We start from the raw sequence: 22907 nt of genomic DNA on the forward strand, positions 1-22907 counted from the left end.
CATGGGAGCACTAAACATGGCAGTTAGCCTAGAAGAGCCAAAGGATCGAAAGGATGCATTATCAAGACCAGATGCAGAACTGTGGATAAAGGCAATGGACGAGGAAATGGATTCACTTAAAAATAACAAGACTTGGGACCTTGTGATTCCGCCTAAAGAGCGAAAGGTTATCGGATGTAAATGGGTCTACAAGATAAAGAGAAACACCGAGGGCAAAATTGTGAAATATAAGGCAAGACTCGTCGCAAAGGGTTTTTCACAAAAATTCGGTAAAGATTACGACGAGGTGTTCGCGCCAGTGGTAAGGCACACTACATTCAGAATCCTACTGACAATAGCAGGTAAGAAACACCTCATGGTTAAGCATTATGACGCGAAGACAGCTTTTTTAAACGGTCATCTGAAGGAAACAGTTTACATGGGTCAACCTGAAGGATACGAGATCGAAGACCGCAGGTATGCATGTAAACTGAATAAAAGTATATATGGCCTCAAACAAGCTGCTCGAGTGTGGAATGAGCAGCTACACGAGACATTAGTCGAACGTGATTTTAATCAAAGCGAGGTGGATCCGTGTCTGTACACTTTAATGGTAGGCGAAGACTCAATTTACCTCATTGTGTACGTAGACGACATCCTCATTGCGGCGAAAACAAATGAGAAGATAGAAGAAATAGCCAAGAGTCTCAAGAATCGTTTCCCGATAACAGATCTAGGGGCTTTACACCATTACTTAGGGGTCCAAGTAGAGAGAAATGAAGGTATTTACTATATTTATCAGTCAAGCTACATAGAAAAGATTGCATTTAATGTAGGACTTTATGACGCGCGGTTTTCTAAAATACCACTGGACCCGGGTTATATGAAAGCTAGATGTGGCGACGAACCAATGGAAAAAATGGAGCAGTATCAGCAACTTATCGGAGCTTTGCTGTACATAGCAACTATTACACGACCCGATATATCGGCTAGTGTCACGATACTTAGTCAGTTTAATAAGAATCCGACACAATCCGACTGGACAGAAGCTAAGAGGATCGTGCGATACTTGATGGGTACTAAGGATCTCAAATTAAAGCTCGGTGGAGATTTCAACAACGAATCAATCGAAGGATACGCTGATGCTGATTGGGCTGGATACAGCGTTGAAAGAAAATCTCACAGCGGCTACGTTTACCTACTATATGGAGGATGTATAAGCTGGACGTGCCGCAAACAATCATGTGTTGCATTATCATCAACTGAGGCAGAATACATTGCACTGGGTGAAGCGTGTCAAGAAGGACTGTGGATAAGTTATATCTTAAGGGACCTTCTGGGCGAAGACTCACTAAAGTTAATTCTCTACGATGATAATCAAAGCTGCATCCAAATAGCCACAAATAATAAGTTTAGCAACAGAACAAAGCATATAGAAACTAGATATCATTTTGTAAGACAATTAAGACAGAAGAAAGTTATTGAATTAAAATATTGTCCTACTGATCAAATGATAGCTGACTTACTAACTAAACCTTTATGTGCGACTAAATTGGTTTTTCTATTACAGAAGTGCAATTTACAGAATCAATAATCAGCGACTAATATCGTTGAGGAAGGGTGTTGGAATACAACGATATCAATCGCATGCAGATAAGGTGGTTGATCGTATGGATTCTTCCTTTCGTTGTCCAACGCTATCCCCACTAGTGCGCGTTCGTGAGATGCACCATGGCGGCTAGCACGTGCATGCTCTTTCGAGAATTTGGCGGAAGAAGCTTAAGGATACGGATGGAACATTCTCGATGGGCACGTCGAGAAGCTACTAGAAGGTTCTGTAGCACATGTGACGCCACACAGACACTCACACAGGTCACACTCATTACTGCATACAGAGTGGAGTTCTAAACCTTTTTAAGGGCCATGGGTCACTAAGCAAGCCAGTCTGTGAACAACTAGCCAACTGTCAACATTCATAACGCTTACTTGTATTTTACTTGTAACTTTGTTTAATAAAAATCATAAAGTATTGTTTTAATACACACATTGTGTCTTCCACACAGTTTATTAATCTTAATTTCAAGATTAAATTCTAACAGAATAAATAAAATAAATAAAAATATTAAAATACTAAAGCAGTGTACTACATCTACCGCTACATACTCCAACCTACTAATCGCCACGTAACTGCTACAGCCTCATCATTACACGGCACACCATTACTTATTTATCCACTCCAACGTACATAGTTCGGCTCGTGTAAACTAAATCGAGCCGACTGTACATGCCCACAGACGTTGCCCGCAAGGTGGCGCCGCCTTACGTCTGCGCGGCGAAACCCCTCACCTGCTCAACGTTCTTTTCAAACGTACGCCTCACATAACCGTCAACCATACAATGACATCCATTTCACCCAGTACTCGTTACGATAACAAAAATATTACGCATTTGGGGCCTTCACAAGCGTCATGCCATCGCGAGTGCAAAACTCTCAACACTAAAAAAATTCTTCAAGTTCCACAAGACGCACTAGCCATCGTCGCCTCAATATCCCCACGAAACGCAAAGTCTCATCGGAGACCGTTACGACTCATCGACAATCGAAAATCCACACCCATTCCTCTCTATACCACACCTCCACTGCTCCTCGCTCTAAAAAGAGCCACTCATCCACACCATCCACCCTCAAATGTAACAACCCCAAACACGCAACGCCTGCACCAAAGAACGCCTGAACAATGTAACCCTCCATTTGGCAGGAGCGTGCCAAAACACGTCCTCACCCTATGACGTCCCGAAGCGAACTCCGGCTGATAGGCCCCGTATTTGGCAGCAAATGTGGTGTATAACGCGCATCGAATTGTCGAGACATCAGGAATAGAAACTGAGATACGCTCAATTGAATATTTAATACAGAATGTGCAGTACTGTAATAACATTGGATTTGCCCTCGACCCGAGTTGACATAATGTAAAGAGGAGCAGGTGAGCTGTATTTGTCAGCAAATGTGGAGCATAACGCGCATGGTACTGTTGACATGTCTTCAATGGAAACGGAGATACGTTCAATTGAATATTGAAGCCTGGATATGTAGTACTGCAATAATATTGGATTTGCCTCGACCCGAGTTGACATAATGTAAACAGGAGCAGGTCCGCTGTATTGGGCAGCAAATGAGGAGTATAACGCGCATCGAATTGTTGACATACCACCAATATCAGCTGAGATACGTTGAATTGAATACTGAAGCCTAAATATGCAAAACTGCAACTACAGAGGATTTGGCAGGGACCAGGGTTGACATACCGCAAACAGGTTGATGTGCACTGTATTTCTCAGAAAACGTGGGGTATAAAGAGCATTGACCTGTCGACATATATATATAATGGAAACGGAGATACGTTGAATGGATTGTTGAATCCTGAGTATGCAGTACTGCAATGACATTGGATTTGACCTCGACCTGAGTTGACATAATGACAGGTGCAGGTGCGCTGTATTTGGCAGCAAAAGTGGAGTGCACTGCGCATCGATTTGTCGTCATACCAGCAATAGCAGCGGTGATACGGTTAATTGAATATTTGAGACTAAAAATGTTAAACTGCATCTACAAAGGGTTTGACAGGACACAAAGTTGACATTGCGCAAACCGGCCGACGTGCGCTGTATTTGGCAGCAAATGTGGAGTATATCGCGCATCGAATGGTCGAGACATCTGTAAGAGAGACTGTGATACGTTCAATTGAATATTTAAGACTGAATCTGCTAAAATGCAATAATGCTGGATTTGACAGGGCCTAAAGTTGACATAGAGTAAACCAAGAAAAATACGCTGTTTTTAGCAATATATTTGGAGTATAACACGCATCGTATTGTAGACATATGACCAATAGCAGTGGAATTGATAATTGAAGCATGAATATGCAAACCTGCAATAACATTGGATTTGTCCCCGACCAAAGTTGACATAATGTAAACAGGAGCACGTGTACTGTATCTGGCAGCAAATGTGGAGCATGACGCGCACCGAACTCTCGACATATCTCCAAGGGAAACGGAGGTACGTCCAATTGAATATTTGCGGCAGAATCTCCAAAACGGCAATTATGGTAGATTTGACAGGGCACAGAGTTGACATAGCACAAACAGGCTGAAGTGCGCTGTATTTGGAGCATACGTGGAGTAAAACGCGCATCGAATTGTGGACAAAAATTGTGGATGACGTTACTGTGAAATAAGTTAAGCTATTAAATAATCAGACAGATAAAATTCATATTAAGCGTTATATTATATTATCGATATTCGTTCATTTACTCGTGCTAATTAAAAAATAAAATGTTCTTTTTTCTTGAGTAACACCTACATCACTGTTTGCGATATTTAAGATTCTTATTTAATGCTTATTTAGAAGTCAGGTACCTTTTTAATTCTTCTCAAGTTAAACGATTAAATTTACTCGTTATAGTTGTAATATAAAATGGCTTTATGTCTTCAATACCGCCTGCATCGCTGTACGTGATACAGTTATTAATTATGTAGCAAATAGTATGATCTAATTGGCTGTAATCGCGGTTACGTATTTCATCGTTAAATCTATCGATGTATCGGGCTATTAGCGGGAGACTTACTGATTCCTCGAGGAATGGTTTGATTCTTATAAATTAATGTTTTAAATGTTGCCAATTAATGTTTCAATTGTTATAAATTAATAGTTTAATCGTTGTTAATTATTTGCTTAAATGTTATAAATTAATAGCTTAAGTGTTATAAATTAATAGTTTGAATGTTAGGAATTAATGGTATAAATGTAAAAATTAATAACTTAAATGTTGTGAAATTGTGACTTAGATGTTGTAAATTCATGACGTAAATGTTGTAAATTAATGGCTTAAATGTTATAAATTAATAGTGCAGTCCAGTGTAAATCATCCAAAATGATCTTAGGGGCTTTTGGTGATCCAAACTGGACTGTTGCGTAGTTCTTGGCTTGGTATCGTTTTCCAAAGATTAATCGACTGATTAATTTTTGGAAAACGATGCCAATTACCAGGTGTCACCACGAGGAGGTGACTACGCACGAGACCCGCCCACGGGTTATATAACACTACACATCGATCTCGACATTCAACCTATTGGCAGAATGTCCAGTTTTGACACTACTTGACCACGGGCCTGCGTAAAGAAATAGTTGTTTCGTAGTCTAACTGCGAAACACATATCTCCAACGCAGCGCTAACATGAATCTTTACAAACGTAGAACAAGGCATACGTAACGCAACATCTATCTCCCACACAACGATTACATCATCAGATTACATGATCAGAACAAATATACAATAATTCGCATCCCTACTGGCAACATTCGGTATCAAAGACACATTTATCTAACTTGGAACGAAAAGAAGAAAATGAAGCTACTGACACTGTCCCGAAACGGACGAAATCGCGATCTATTGAAAGAATTAACAAACCTACGCGACGTACCCCCGTAGACGAGATAACCCCGAGGTTCAACGGAAAGCCCAAGAATTGACCGTAACTCGATTCCTGTTTCGCCGTTCGAAACTTACACGAGTCGCGGTCGATGGCGCCGACCGATGATGCCAGTGATCTACTAGTAATTCAGCCGTGTATCCAGCACATAGGCCAGCAACTTGACACACTCCAACTGAACAAGTGGAACCCGGGGAGGGACCGCTGAACAGGATTACGAAGGCAAGAGGCCCCAACTGAACAGTGGGGTCCACTCACAGGGAGGGACCGCTGGACAGGATTACCAAGGCACGAGGCCCCAACTGAACAGTGGGGTCCACTCACGGGGAGGGACCGCCGAACAGGATTACGATGGCAATACCTCAACTGAACAGTGGGGTCCACTCCCGCGGGGCCGAACAGGATTACGGAGGACGTAAAATTGCTGGTCCCTGACCGAGTACCGAAGTACCAATCGGACAGGACTGCAGATCCACGACTGAATCCCCAACAGATTAGCAAGCATCACCGGCACCACGACAACTCCCGTGATCCGATGCAAACGTTGAGCAGTCACCAAGACAGAGCTGTCCTTGGGCGACCTACGAATCCGAAGAGTTGTCTAGAGCACATTGACCCGCACGCACCCGAAATACACGCGAGCGAGTACTCCACGCGACAGTTTGAAAGAACTGAGTGATCGCGAACCGATATATCGTGGGAACAATTTTTCCAGTATGGTAAGCGAGGGGATCAAGAGAGACGAGATCTTTATTTGTCGTTCCAAGATAGATAAGTATCTTTGTACAGAATGAGCTTACAATGTACATAACATAGGTATCTATCTTATGATTAATAAAAGCTAATACGCTCGCATCCCACGGTGTCCTGCGATGTCCCACGATGTCCCACGTCCCCCCCGCGGGGGGGTATTAGTCCAGTCTAGATCACCAAAACTATTTTGGGTAATCAAGACCAGACTATATTCAAGTAGTTTTTAGCTTGATATCGTTTTCAAATAATAATACTAATATTCCAAATAGTACTTGGTGTACTATTATTTGGAAAACGATACCAATTACCGGGACCCACACGAGGAGGTAACTACGCTCGGGTCCCATTTACATATGAGTTTTTACGCATTGGAAGCAGAGATGTAAAATTATTTTATAATAAAGCGACATTGTAGCATCGGCATTGTTTTGTCCGGATTTTATTTGTTTTTACATTACTTGTAATCTATCGGTTTTGGTACTCCGAGGCAAAACAACAACACGATTTGAAATGTCCTCTGACTCATGTGCAGCTACAGATAAGATGTCGTTGCCTTCGGTTAAACTACACTTGCTTCCTTGATTCCATGAATATGGTGATGTTTCCTTGGTTTTTAGCAGACATGGAAAATTACATCTTAAAATTACACTCTGCGTTACCACTGCTTTTATACAAAATAGTGAAATGAGAAATTAAGTACTGTATTTAAAATTAAAAAATAATGCTATATAGAAATAAAATAGCACTCCAGGGACCTGAAAGATTTCGTTAATAAAATAAAACAATATATATCATTAATTCACTCACTACAAATTGATGGTACTGATTTAAATCAATGAATGTAGAGTTGCTTCCGATTAATGGTACAACTGTTATAAATTATGAGCACAATTACTTTGAAATAATGGGAGAATATGGTTATAAATTATTGGTATAGTTGTTAAGAATTAATGGAGGAATTGTTTTAGATTAATGGCTTAAATATTATAAATTACTGGCTTAGATGATATAAATTAATAGTATAAATACTGTAAATTAGTGGCTTAGATGTTGTAAATTAATAGCTTAAATGTTATAATTTAATGGCTTAGATGATATAAATTAATAGTTTAAATGTTATAAATTAATGGCCAAATGTATAAAATAACAGTTCAAAAGTTAGAAATTAATGGCTTAAATGTTATAAATTAATAGCTTAAATGTTATAAATTAATAGCTTAAATGTATAAAATAACACTTTAAATGTTGTAAATTAAGGGCTTAGATGTTGTTAATTAATAGCTTAAATGTTATAAAATAATAGCTTAAATGTATAAAATAACAGTTTAAATGTTGTAAACTAGTGGCTTAGATGTTGTCAATTAATTGCTTAAATGTTAGAAATTAATGGCTTAAATGTTAGAAATTAATAGTTTAAATGTTATAAATTAATTGCTTAAATGTTATAAATTAATGGCTTAAATGTATAAAATAACAGTTTAAATGTTGTAAATTAATGGCTTAAATGTTATAAATTAACAGTTTAAATGTTATAAATTAATAGCTTGAATGTTATAAATTAATAGCACAAATGTTATAAATTAATAGTTTAGACGTTATAAATTAATTCCTTAAATGTTATAAATTAATGGCTTCAATGTTATAAATTAATAGCTTAAGTGTTGTAAATTAATGGTTTAGACGTTATAAATTTCTAGTTACAATGTTATTATTTGGTATTTTTTCTTTATTTACCTTATATTTAAATTCTTCTTCGATGTTCACTCTCCGGAATTTCAGGCACAAAAGAGCTCGCGCGCGACTTCCGTGTTCCTTATATAACTTAACAAGACGTCGATTTGTTAATCAAACGGTAACGATTTTTTGACATAGCAGGAGACGGTTTTTCCATTGTAACAAAATCAAATTGAACGATTTCTTAATTTTTATCGTAAATTGGCATCTTTTACGATTTAATACGATATCCATTTTTATCATTTTAATATTTTCTACAAACTAAGACTACATTCACACCTCCTTGATACTAGTTTTCGACTATCAATTAGTTTGAACAAAAAGGGAAAAGAGCCTGTATTTTCGGCCTATCGCGGGGAGACGCGCTTGCGAGAGTGCGCGTCAACGGGAGTCGTAAATTCCCGTTACGATTGCAAGAATCGATACCGCGGATAGATCGATCCCCTTATTTCGGCTAGGATAATAGGGGTGGTTGAATAAGTATTACACTGTGATTAACAGAGCTATAACTTTATATATTTTCAACACTTTTACACTGATATGCAGTAACGTAGACGATATGCTAAGATATGACGTATTCAAGGAGCGAGTAAGAGAGGCAACCGAAGTAGCCTCGTAATCGACAGGATGAATGTTGTAGAAAAACTGTAGGTCGTTCTCGTAGGATTACAGAAGAAAGCTCGGTGTGGGTGTTCCCTTTTTATGAAGGACGTGGATTCGTTGTTCACACTTGTCGTGAGTAGGGTGAGGGCACGATCTATGATGTCCATTGGTTTAAGTCAATGTTAAAGAATGACTAGAGGGGATGAAGCCTCCTACCAATGTTGCTAGTTGATGTCTTGTTTAACGGAAAACCTGGATATCCCGGTGATTAAACATTCGTTTTTTACTAAGTCACTACCAGCTTTCTCCGGGTTTCCTAATAGCGTGTAGTAAATCCAAGGGCCTTTCTAAACTGGCTATAAACAAAAAGCATCTCTAGGATATGGAGCTTATTCCGTAAATTGACGATATATGTCAAAACAATAGCATTAAAAGCTGTCATTTTACGGGTTCCTTGGATTTGTTGAGGGTCGAAGGACGGTGCGTAGACCGTCGGCGGTCAAGCGTGCGGATAGCGTGCAGAAGTCTTGCGCGACGTAACAGAGCCTAAGGGTAGTCGATGACGTTACTGTGAAATAAATTAAGTTATTAAATAATCAGACAGATAAAATTCATATCAAGCGTTATATTATATTATATAAAATAAAATGTTCTTTTTTCTTGAATAACACCTACATCTCTGTTTGAAATATTTAAAATTCTAGCTGGATGCTTACTTAAAAGTCTGGTTCTTTATTAATTCCTTTCAAGTTGAACGAGTAAATTTACTCGTTATAGTAACAACATAAAATGGCTTTTTTCTTCAATATCGCCTGCATCGATGTACGTGATACAGTTATTAATTATGTAGTGAATAATATGTACTAATTGGCTGTAATCGCGGTTAGGTACTTCTTCGTTAGATCTATCAAAGGATCTATTAGACTATATGCGAGAGACTTATTGATTCCTCTAAGAAATATCAAATTCTATGAAAATTAACTAAATGATTTTATTCAATTAGTATTCGACAATGTCTGTCATTGTATTTTCGACCAGTCGCGGGGAGACGCGTTCGCGTGATATCACGCCAACGGGAGTCGTAAATACCCGCTACGATTATAATAATCGACACCACGAGTTGATCGATCCTCTGATTTCTGTTAAGACAATAGGGGTGATTGTTTTGATATAACACCGCATTAACAGGATGTAAAAGATATGTCGGAGATGAAAGGACATCGGAGCCTTCCTTTTGGAACTTCGGGAAAATCCCTTAACACCGTAATCTAGATTCTATCATAGGCGTAATTAAACAATTGTCGTCTTTCGATCCGATTGTATTTGTTTGAGATTTGTGATAATAAGCTTGGGCTCGAGGCGACAGCCAGTCGTCGAACGTATCCGCGGTCACGGGATGAACGCTTTGTCTAACAAAGGTATGGAGTAATTCTATAGCTCTCTTTAAAAGAAATATTTGTGGCGGCACGCGACAGTAAACATTCCAATGGTTTCTGTCCCGTGGCTCGCCACACGCAGAACCTATTCTTCGAGTAAGATGATTGCCAGATGTCGATGCGTCTCGGCAGTACATGTTCGGCTAGCCTGAGGGCCTGTCATAAATCTTAAGATCTTAAGATTTAGTTAACTAAAGTCCTTCAGACAGACAAAGAATCTTTGTCCCAGCTACGGGAAGATAGGAAAGACTTATTATATTTTTCAACGAACGGCGTCTCCCACTAGTAACTTTCCTTCGAGTGCGGCTAGCATCTTTTTCTAACCATCGATATGGAGATTGACCAATTAGCAGCAACGCCAATTTCCCTCACCTTCTGAACGAAGGCTATTCTCGATGAATTCAAAGATCTCTTGTCCTTGGACACAACCCACCATAGTTTTCATCTGTGGCATCACAGGAACGGAAATTCATTCTTTCTTCCGATCTCATCGACAAAAAGAGTAACGCCTTACGACCAGTGAATATTACGCGTTTTATTAACAAAGAGTCCGACTTAAATTTTGTGAGCACGTACGTCTATCATTCCGTTGACCGCGGATTCGTTGTTGAACCTAGGATCATTGTCATTAGTTTCTCGAGTATCTAATTACCACGGTTGCTTGTCCAATTCTATGATAGTCGCATATGCACTAGTCAATGTCTTCTCTATTGCATAACGACAATGTATAATTCAAATGGAGATTCGTTTCACGCCCCTAACTCTGATTCTAATCTAAACCCGACATACATATATTTGATCAATTTTCTTATTTACACAGACGTTGAACGACGTGTATCCGTAACGATTTATCAACGTTGGTGGTAAATTGCGCGAGACGAAGGAACGTAACCTGGAGAAAAATGTTCATGCAATAAGAATAGTATAAGATATATCTATATACAGGGTGGTTGGTAACTGGTGGTTCAAGCGGAAAGGGGCTCATTCTACGCCAAAGAAAAGTCGAAAAAATAGAATAAAAATTTTTCGTTTGAGGCTTTGTTTCTCGAGAACTACTGTTAAATAAAACAGTAAAAGAAGCAATGGATACTACGAACTATGATTTCGGTTACAATAGTAGGGGTGATTCAGTTAGTATAACACTGTGATTCACAGAGGTATGAAATATATATTTCCAACACTTAAGTTACACTGTTGAGTAGGTATAAATCGTAGATAACAACTTGTCGCACGAAGATAAGATAGATATGCACAATGGAGCAAGTCTTTTATAGTTGAATTTGGTATGCTAGTGGACGTAGCATTAGAGGATACTTAATAGACGTTAGATTTAGACGTTAGACTTCGAAGTTGTAGTATGTAAAAGAAGTAAGTTGACTTGACCCTCATGATGTCGCAGGAGAAGTAGTTGACTTTTCTAGCGGTGTAGGAGGAGTAACGTTGGGTTACGATGCTGTGTCGGAGGAAAGCTAGCGATGGGTGTGTCTAGCGCACAGGACCATCGGATTTGTTTATGATATTTTGGTCAGGAAAGTGAGGGCAGTATACATTGCATCTGATTGGATAAACGAAGATTGATGGATTAGCAAGGTCTTAGCCGCCCTCAATAGAAAGTTACTAGTAGGAAGCATCGTACGTGAGAAAAGCTAACTTTCCCTTGTTAAGCTGTAGTAGACAATAGTCGTTAAAAAGTGATAAAAAAAAGGACATTGGTTCGGTCTGAAGGACCTTAGCTAGCAGATTGCTGGGATTGATGACGGGTCCTTAAGACTATTGCGGGTACGCAGTAAGGACGAGTGGACATTTGGTTTCCGTCTGGCCCGCGGTGTATGGTTTGGTCTAGGTAGAGGGACGCCCGAAGTAACACCGATTTTTTAAGGAATTTAATAAAATAATAATTTTTAATCAATAACGAAATTTTAATTGATAACGAAGGAGGATTAATATAGAAAATTTATTTTCTACGATTTTCTATAGCAAGGATTTTTTATTTCGCGAGAGGAAGTTGTCGGAAAGAGTTTCGGACTAATTCATAATCCAGAGAAGATAAAGTACCAAAATAAAAACTTTCGTATTTATACAAGTAAGAAAATTGAACTATATATAAAATTCCATCTATTCGATACGAGAGGTTATGGGAATTTCGTATATATTGAATTTAAAAAGCAGTCTTCCATAAAATACATGAAATACAACGCGTTGTTCACCACTCCAATAATTGTCAATCACCAAACTACGAATCGGATATCAGCGAAGAGCCGAGTTTAAACTCCGCAAATCAAATTCGTTCCAACTATTTCTCTTCGCCACTAAAACGAAAACTAGTGACGACCAAAGAGAAACAAAGGAGCAAATAGAAAAAAAGGAGGAGAAACGAAAGAAGAAAAGAAACCCTTCAATCCAACAAGTCGTATCGCGTATCTCTTTGAAGAAAACTTGCAAAGAATCGGTTTACCGTTTCTTAAGGGTATGATGCATACACTTGAACTTTAATAATTTACCTTAATAATGAATAATACAATTGAGTGTTATATATTTTAAAGCAGGGCAAAGCGCATACACCCACGTCATAATTTTCACATTCAAGATGCTAGTGCTTTTCAAATTGTTCGTTTTCTATTTTCCAGCGACATTTTCAGGTTAAAAATTCTAAAATATTGTAAGAATGCGGATCGGAATGTTAAAAAGAGCATCTAATTATGGTATATTTATTTTAACGGAAAACAATAATTGATATCTGACACTTGTGTATCAAAAATATACTATATATTCTGCCTGTATATACTGTCAACATTGTTATAAAATATTGCGAGGACAAGAAAAGTGTGAAACAAGACAAACGAAAAGGTGCGTTTAGTTCAAGCGGTGACCGAGTAAGTCTTCAGGGTCGGCGCTGCAGGTATATAAAGGGGGTCCGATTCCCGGCGGAGCCAGAGCATCATCCGTGCTAGACACGTCAACTAGGCAGCTCAGTATAGTCGAACATTAAAATTCGAAATTTTTTCGAAGATTTGTAAAACATGGAGATTTTACAACGCACAAACGATCGGTTCCGAGAAGGAGTTCCTGTCCGGGTAGTTCGAGTCGAATCACTTACCACCATGTGGGTTCGTTTGGTTGGATGTCCGAAGATAACCAAAACACTCAATTTGGAGATGATGGAACATCCCATGGAGAACTTGCCGAAGGCGAAAAGTTTAAGAGGAGGCAGGCTAGTCGCCGTGCTAGTAGATTTTAAGGAAGCTAGCGCTTGGGAAAGAGCCATCCTTTTACAACGGACCATGACTGGCTACATCGTGTTTCTAATCGATTGGGGGTTAGAAAGCGAGCAATGTCTCAGTTCAATACGGCTGCTGCCACGGAATTTGGCAAAAATGGCACCGTGGGCTAGAAAAATCGTCCTGCCAGGTGTACGAGAACAACCGATCCAAGCGAAGAGACATCGAGTGGCCCAATTCACCATGTTGCGACGGACAGGGAGCCTAGTCAACATCGATCCTTCTCCGGGAGAAGCAATAACTGCAATGTTGCTACTGGACCGAGAGCCGGGAGAAACCGCAAGAGATATGGCAGCATACTGGCTGGAGTTGGGATACCTCGATCCCCAATAATCGATACTCTTGTCACTCTATTTTTCCTATGTATAATAATCACTGTATGTATAGTTTTGTATGAATAGTTTTGTATGTATAGTTTTGTATGTATAGTTTTGTATGTATAGTTTTGTATGTATGGTTTTGTATGTATGGTTTTATATGTGTGGTTTTTTATGTATGGTTTTGTATGTATGATTGTATGTACAGTTTTATGTAGATATTTGTATATTTCTGTATATATTTGTACTGCATTGTATATACTTAGTCAGGACTCTTAGTGAATAAAAACTACTGAAAGATTAAAAACTTGTTAACTCTCTCTTATCCTTCCTTCCCATTCACACAAGACATACAATATTAAATTCATTGTTCAGCTGGACAAATTGTAAAGTGCAAAATAAAAAAAAAAGAATAAGGAAAGGAAAATAAAATAAAAAAAGAATAAAAAACAAAAATAAAGCAAAATAGAATAAAAAATAAGTTAAATTTAAGATATACTTTGCAGTAATCATTTTTCAAATCAAGTACTTGTATACTCTTCTGTAGATAAATAAAAACTGCATCGAATCGCGTTTAGAAATGCATCGTACTATTTAAATCTGAAAATCTTGGAATTGAACTAATCCGCGAGCTTTTGATGTTTTTATTTTTGGCAATAAAATTAAAAATACAAAATGAAATAAATAAAGTGCAGAAATCGAACAATACCCTATTGTGTAATTACAGCTTAACATGTACAGCCTTTCCCTGTATCTTATTATTACATTCAATTGCATAATGATACCTAATTAAGAGAATTAGTTTCTTCCCTGTAGTGAATTTTCTAATAAAAATTATTTTAAAAAAAATTGTTTAATCCGTATATTTTATTTTTTACTTTTTTAGTCTTTATAGTTGTCGTCACAGTTGCCACATAAAAAAGTATTTTTTCAAATTTCACCTCTTATAAACCAACAATTATGTCCAATAGAAAATTGTCAAGTTTTTGAATTGTGCAAGCGTTTCAAATTTCTGCTTTTTACAGCTGTACGATAAATGAACGTTATTTAAGCTAAATGAAAACCGTCAAAAATATGACAACGTATTGCTATCTTTATCGACCGTGATAAATTTTAATGCACCGCGTTTTCTTTACAGACAATGAAAAATGTTTCTCTATTATTGGTGATTAACAGAAAGAACAATTTTTCTCTGAGAAGCTATTGTAATTGCGCTAATTTATGTGATTTTATAAATATTCAATGGACGCCGAGTGGCAATTCAATCTTCATTAGTGTGTCGATAATTCTTGCTAAAAATGGTTATGAGATGAAGTAATATCTCTTCGTGGATTACTCACGGAAAATTAATGATTAATGATAATTACACGACTGTACCTACTGTACGAGTAAAATCTAGCGATATTCTGTCGTTTCCCAATGATGCAAATGTACATCAATGTAATATAAATGATAAATATTTTCTCGAAATATGGGGACAAAAATATAGGACAGAAAAGACAACCTCATGGAACTAGCGAGAATGTGAGACAATTGAGAGATAGAGGTAAGATCAAACGAACCGACTTTCATGGTAGCCCAGTAACGTACGTAGCGGTGGATTTTAACGAAGCGATGAGATCCGAAAAGAACGAGTTATGGAAAACGGCTATGAATGATGAAATGAAATCGCACCATGAAAATAAGACGTGGATTCTTGTAGGAAAACCAAAAGATCAGAAGGTAGTTAGTAATAGGTTGGTTTTAACCAACCAACCTTAAGGAAGGTAAAGATAAATTCGGACAACTCGGAACGATAGAAAACGCGACTTTTAATAAAAGGGTGTTCACAGAAAGAAGGCATAGATTATAAGAAAACCTTTAGTCCCGTTGCTCGGTTTAACGCAATTAGATTAATGCTGAGTATTGCAGCCAAAAATAAGCATTTAAAGCACTTAGCACCTTTTTCTTTCCCCGGACACTTAGCATTTAAATGATCCGCACTGCCACAACTGAAACGTCTTCTATAATCACTAATTGTTTGCCTCGACTGATTCCGCACTTCTGATCGTGTTCGATCACTCGCGGAGAGACGCGATCGCGAGGAAGCACGCCAACGGGAGTCGTAAATTGCCGTTACGATTAGATAATCGACGCCACGAAATAATCGATCCCCTATTTCGATTAGGATAATATAGGTGGTTTAATTGAATATGACACTGATATAATTAGTTATAAATCGCAGTTTATTCCAGCAACTTTGTAAAGAAGATAGTTGCGCTGGTGCGTATGTATAAGATAAGTAAGTGCCTGATCTACGGGTGTAAACCCGGTCAAAGGGTGTTGACTGCATGAAAGATGGAAGATCAGTGAAGTTCGGTGATGATGCTGTGGCGGAGGATAGCTAAGGATGGATGTGTCTAGCGCATGGGACCATCGGATTTGTCGGTGACGATTTTGGCTAAGAGAGTGAGGGAAATAGGCTTCGTTGTTAATTGGTTATTTGCTATGGTGGTGGGTGAGGAAGGATGCTAACCGCCCTCGAGATAAAGTCGCAAGTGGGAGACCTCATACGTGAGAAAAATCAACTTTCCCGTGTCAAGCCGTAGTAGACAATACTCTTTAGAAGGCGATTTAGATATAGGATATTTGTTCGGTCTGAAGGACCTCGACTAGGAAATTCTTTGGATTTATGGAGGGTGCTTGAGAATATTGAGGGTACGCAGTAAGGACGAGTGGACATTTGGTTTCCGTCTGGCCCGCGGTGTATGGCTTGGTCTAGGTAGAGGGACGCCCGAAGTAACACCGATTTTTTAAGGAATTTAATAAAATAATAATTTTTAATCAATAACGAAATTTTAATTGATAACGAAGGAGGATTAATATAGAAAATTTATTTTCTACGATTTTCTATAGCAAGGATTTTTTATTTCGCGAGAGGAAGTTGTCGGAAAGAGTTTCGGACTAATTCATAATCCAGAGAAGATAAAGTACCAAAATAAAAACTTTCGTATTTATACAAGTAAGAAAATTGAACTATATATAAAATTCCATCTATTCGATACGAGAGGTTATGGGAATTTCGTATATATTGAATTTAAAAAGCAGTCTTCCATAAAATACATGAAATACAACGCGTTGTTCACCACTCCAATAATTGTCAATCACCAAACTACGAATCGGATATCAGCGAAGAGCCGAGTTTAAACTCCGCAAATCAAATTCGTTCCAACTATTTCTCTTCGCCACTAAAACGAAAACTAGTGACGACCAAAGAGAAACAAAGGAGCAAATAGAAAAAGAGGAGGAGAAACGAAAGAAGAAAAGAAACCCTTCAATCCAACAAGTCGTATCGCGTATCTCTTTGAAGAAAACTTGCAAAGAATCGGTTTACCATTTCTTAAGGGTATGATGCATACACTTGAACTTTAATAATTTACCTTAATAATGAATAATACAATTGAGTGTTATATATTTTAAAGCAGGGCAAAGCGCATACACCCACGTCATAATTTTCACATTCAAGATGCTAGTGCTTTTCAAATTGTTCGTTTTCTATTTTCCAGCGACATTTTCAGGTTAAAAATTCTAAAATATTGTAAGAATGCGGATCGGAATGTTAAAAAGAGCATCTAATTATGGTATATTTATTTTAACGGAAAACAATAATTGATATCTGACACTTGTGTATCAAAAATATACTATATATTCTGCCTGTATATACTGTCAACATTGTTATAAAATATTGCGAGGACAAGAAAAGTGTGAAACAAGACAAACGAAAAAGTGCGTTTAGTTCAAGCGGTGACCGAGTAAGTCTTCAGGGTCGGCGCAGCAGGTATATAAAGGGGGTCCGATTCCCCGCGGAGCCAGAGCATCATCCGTGCTAGACACGTCAACTAGGCAGCTCAGTATAGTCGAACATTAAAATTCGAAATTTTTTCGAAGATTTGTAAAACATGGAGATTTTACAACGCACAAACGATCGGTTCCGAGAAGGAGTTCCTGTCCGGGTAGTTCGAGTCGAATCACTTACCACCATGTGGGTTCGTTTGGTTGGATGTCCGAAGATAACCAAAACACTCAATTTGGAGATGATGGAACATCCCATGGAGTACTTGCCGAAGGCGAAAAGTTTAAGAGCAGGCATGCTAGTCGCCGTGCTAGTAGATTTTAAGGAAGCTAGCGCTTGGGAAAGAGCCATCCTTTTACAACGGACCATGACTGGCTACATCGTGTTTCTAATCGATTGGGGGTTAGAAAGCGAGCAATGTCTCAGTTCAATACGGCTGCTGCCACGGAATTTGGCAAAAATGGCACCGTGGGCTAGAAAAATCGTCCTGCCAGGTGTACGAGAACAACCGATCCAAGCGAAGAGACATCGAGTGGCCCAATTCACCATGTTGCGACGGACAGGGAGCCTAGTCAACATCGATCCTTCTCCGGGAGAAGCAATAACTGCAAGGTTGCTGCTGGACCGAGAGCCGGGAGAAACCGCAAGAGATATGGCAGCATACTGGCTGGAGTTGGGATACCTCGATCCCCAATAATCGATACTCTTGTCACTCTATTTTTCCTATGTATAATAATCAATGTATGTATAGTTTTGTATGAATAGTTTTGTATGTATTGTTTTGTATGTATAGTTTTGTATGTATGGTTTTGTATGTATGGTTTTGTATGTGTGGTTTTTTATGTATGGTTTTGTATGTATGGTTTTTTATGTATGGTTTTGTATGTATGATTGTATGTACAGTTTTATGTGGATATTTGTATATTTCTGTATATATTTGTACTGCATTGTATATTCTTAGTCAGGACTCTTAGTGAATAAAAACTACTGAAAGATTAAAAACTTGTTAACTCTCTCTTATCCTTCCTTCCCATTCACACAAGACATACAATATTAAATTCAATGTTCAGCTGGACAAATTGTAAAGTGCAAAATAAAAAAAAAAAAGAATAAAGAAAGGAAAATAAAATAAAAAAAAGAATAAAAAACAAAAATAAAGCCAAATAGAATAAAAAATAAGTTAAATTTAAGATATACTTTACAGTAATCATTTTTCAAATCAAGTACTTGTATACTCTTCTGTAGATAAATAAAAACTGCATCGAATCGAGTTTAAAAATGCATCGTACTATTTAAATCTGAAAATCTTGGAATTGAACTAATCCGCGAGCTTTTGATGTTTTTATTTTTGGCAATAAAATTAAAAATACAAAATGAAATAAATAAAGTGCAGAAATCGAACAATACCCTATTGTGTAATTACAGCTTAACATGTACAGCCTTTCCCTGTATCTTATTATTACATTCAATTGCATAATGATACCTAACTAAGAGAATTAGTTTCTTCTCTGTAGTGAATTTTCTAATAAAAATTATTTTAAAAAAAATTGTTTAATCCATATATTTTATTTTTTACTTTTTTAGTCTTTATAGTTGTCGTCACAGTTGCCACATAAAAAAGTATTTTTTCAAATTTCACCTCTTATAAACCAACAATTATTTCCAATAGAAAATTGTCAAGTTTTTGAATTGTGCAAGCGTTTCAAATTTCTGCTTTTTACAGCTGTACGATAAATGAACGTTATTTAAGCTAAATGAAAACCGTCAAAAATATGACAACGTATTGCTTCCTTCGTCTCGCGCAATTTACCACCAACGTTGATAAATCGTTACGGATACACGTCGTTCAACGTCTGTGTAAATAAGAAAATTGATCAAATATATGTATGTCGGGTTTAGATTAGAATCAGAGTTAGGGGCGTGAAACGAATCCCCATTGGAATTATACATTGTCGTTATGCAATAGAGAAGACATTGACTAGTGCATATGCGACTATTATAGAATTGGACAAGTAACCGTGGTAATTAGATACTCGAGAAACTAATGACCATGATCCTAGGTTCGATAACGAATCCGCGGTCAACGGGATTATGGATGAACGTGCTCGCAAAATCTAAGTCGGACTCTTTGTTAAAACGTGGAATATCCACCGAGCGTACAGACGCTAAGTAAGTCGCTAATACGATCACACGAGAGAATGACTTTTCGTCGCGATGATGCTGCAGAGGAAAACTATAATGGGGTGTGTCTAAGGACACGAGGTCATCGGATTCGTCGAGGATAGTCTTCGTTCAGAAAGTAAGGGAAATTGACGTTGCTGCTAATTGGTCAATCTCCAAATTGGTGATTAGAAAAAGATGCTAGCCGCCCTCCAGGGAAAGTTGCAAGTGGGAGACGTCGTTCGTTGAAAAATAGGTCTCCTCTATCTTCTCATAATTGAGCCAAAGACTGTTTGTTTGAAGGACTTTAGTTAGCTAAATCTTAAGATTTATAACGGGCCCTCAGGCTAGCTGAAAGTGTACTGCGGAGAAGCATCGACATCTGGCAATCATCTTTTAAGGAGAGCTATAGAATTACTTTATACCTTTGTTAGGCAAAGCGTTCATCCCGTGACCGCGGCTACGTTCCGCGACTAGCTATTGCCTCGAGCCCAAGCTCATTATCACAAATCTTGAACAAATACAATCAGATCGAAAGACGACAATTGTTTAATTACGCCTATGATAGAATCTAGATTACGGTGCTAAGGGATTTTCCCGGGGTTCCAAAGGGAAGGCTCCGATGTCCTTTCATCTCCGACACGGCCATCCTGACTATCACACGTCCTCGTGTGTAACTAAAATACTGCAATTTTTTCTTTTTTTTTTTTTAACATTAGACTCGACGTAACTGATATTATTTACCATTCAATTAAATGTTCCAATTAAGTCGAGGGTCCATTTCGACAACGAGATTCTGTTCAGAGGTTTGACAAGCAAGGAAATGAAAGAGAACTAAAATTAGTGGCGTTATAATTTGTATCCAAAGTGCTAGTTGCATTCTGTGAGTTATCAGTCAGATCGTAACGACACGACAGATCATTTTCGATTTCGTACACGGGTGAATCTCAGTTTGTTGGATCGTGTTACGTTGGGCGTATTACGAAGGCGCAGAGTGTCCCACTGGACGTATTACGAAGGCGCAGAGTGTCCCACTTTACGTATTACGAAGACACAGAGTGTCCCACTGGACGGGTGCACGACCACAACGTGGTATTAATGATCCTCTGAGGTCCGTGAACTTGCATCGTTATTATCACCGTCGTTGTCATCATCGTAGACGTCTAACTCAGCAGGAACGCTGCTGTCTGGCATCTTCCTCAGTCTGTCATGTCTGTCCTTATATGATCTTTTGCCGTCTAAGGTGTCTAAGGTGTACCTATCTCCTTCCAAAATCTCTGCTATCCTGAACGGACCCCTGAATTTCGGATCTAGCTTCGTTTGGTTTCTTTCCTCGTTTTTACGTAATACAAAATCACCAAGGTTAAACCTAACTACTTGAGCCTTATTTTTGTCGAACCTATGCTTATCGTATTTGGCACTTGCTTCTATACTTTTTATCGCCTGTCGTTTTACATGGGAGATATCTACTTCTCTTTCTTCGATGTTGTCGGGTACGGACAAGCCGTAGGGTCTCGCTGTTTTACCGATTAACAGTTCCAATGGGCTCGACTTAGTCACGCGGTTGAGGGTACAATTTAAAGCCAGTTGTGTTTCCCCGATCGCGTCTTGCCAGGACCGTCCGGTCGTTTCTATTGTTGTGAACGTATTTTTTAGCGTACCCATGATACGCTCTACCTGTCCATTGGCCCTGCTAGCACCGGTTGCTATTAAGTGGAGTTTAATATGTTTGTCTCTGCAAAAGTCTTGAAATTCTTTGCCCGTAAAACATCTTCCCTATTATCCGACAGGGGCTGCCGAATAAGAATATAGCGGACATGAGTGCTTTAATGGTATTAAGGGAGTCTATCTTACGGGTGTGGTGCAAGTATACAAACTTGCTGAAGGCGTCGACCAACACAATGACATATTCCTTCGCGTCGTTTTTACCGCTTAGTTTGCCCGTGATATCCATGTGAACCCTGTGCCAAGGTATGCTGGTCTTAGGTATGGGGTGTAGTTCGGCTTGTATTTTGCCTGAACTAGATTTAGAAACTCGACAAGCATGACAGTTCTCAACGAATTTGCGAATGTATTTCGCCATTCCTTCGAACCAGTAATACTCGTACAGTTTCTCGAGCGTTTTATCCCATCCTAAGAGCATGATTGACTGGTGTACATGGCTGATCACTGACCACCTAAAGCCTCTTGGGACAATGGGCAAGCAGAGAGTTCTGCCTCTTCTTTGTATTTTAAGGTACAGGGTGCCGGATCGTAGTTCGTAGGTGTTCGCGATGTCGTCCGCAAGCTCGTCGTTCCGCAACTTATCAACGATTTCGGAGATTTGGGGGTCGCGACGTTGCTCCGCTAAGAGATAATCGTCGGAGATTTCGGCCAGATTGATTTCCTTTTCGGCGATTTTGTCGATCGTACGGTGATCCGAGTCTACGGGGTTCCACGAAAAGAAATCGGCGTGAGCCATTCGTCTGCCTTCCCGATACATAATGTCGAAGGTGAAAGTTTGCAGGTAGGCCCACCACCTGTAAACCCTGTCGCTTAAATGTACCTTATTACTGGATGCCTTCAGGGAATTGCAATCAGTGACAACGATGAATTCTCGACCGTGTAGGTAATGGCGGAAAAGTTTGACGGCGTTTACAACCGCCAACGTCTCCAGTTCATAGGAATGGTATCTAGATTCCGCGGGGCTAGTCTTTTTACTGTAATATTCTACTACTCTATTTTGACCTTCGACCTTATGCATCAAAATAGCCCCATATCCTTCAGAACTAGCGTCGGTATGTAGTTCTATCGGGTAGTTGGGGTCGAATATCATTAACACCGGTGCTTCGGTCAGGACAGAAATTACCTTTTGCCTTATTTTTTCATGTTTATCCGTCCAAGCTATGCTTTTGTTACCGGAAGTAAGCGCGTAAAAGGGTTTCATTATCTGTGAGAATTTAGGGACGAATTTTCGGATGTAAGAGGCTAGATCTATGAATTGTCTGAGCTGTGTGACGGTCGTTGGCGCAGGTAAAGAGCTCAGGGCGTGTATTTTACCCGGGTTGGGGCGAACTTCTCCGTCACGGATTACATACCCCAAATAAAGTACCGAGGTCGTTAGAAAAGAACATTTTGAAAAGTTGAAAGAGAATCCTGCTTTTGCGAGGGTATCCAATACGGTGTTCAATCTTTCTAGGGCTTGATCTATCGAGTCGGCAATAATTAGAACGTCATCCAAGTAAACAACAACATATGAATACGCAAGGTCGCCTAAGGCATTGAGAATGGCCCTCTGAAAAACGGAAGGTGCGTTTTTCAATCCGAACGGCATGGTTAGGTA

Source organism: Bombus flavifrons, unplaced genomic scaffold (genome assembly GCF_040668555.2).
Source record: "Bombus flavifrons isolate JBK064 unplaced genomic scaffold, iyBomFlav1_principal scaffold0053, whole genome shotgun sequence".
Taxonomy (NCBI): Eukaryota; Metazoa; Arthropoda; class Insecta; order Hymenoptera; family Apidae; genus Bombus; species Bombus flavifrons.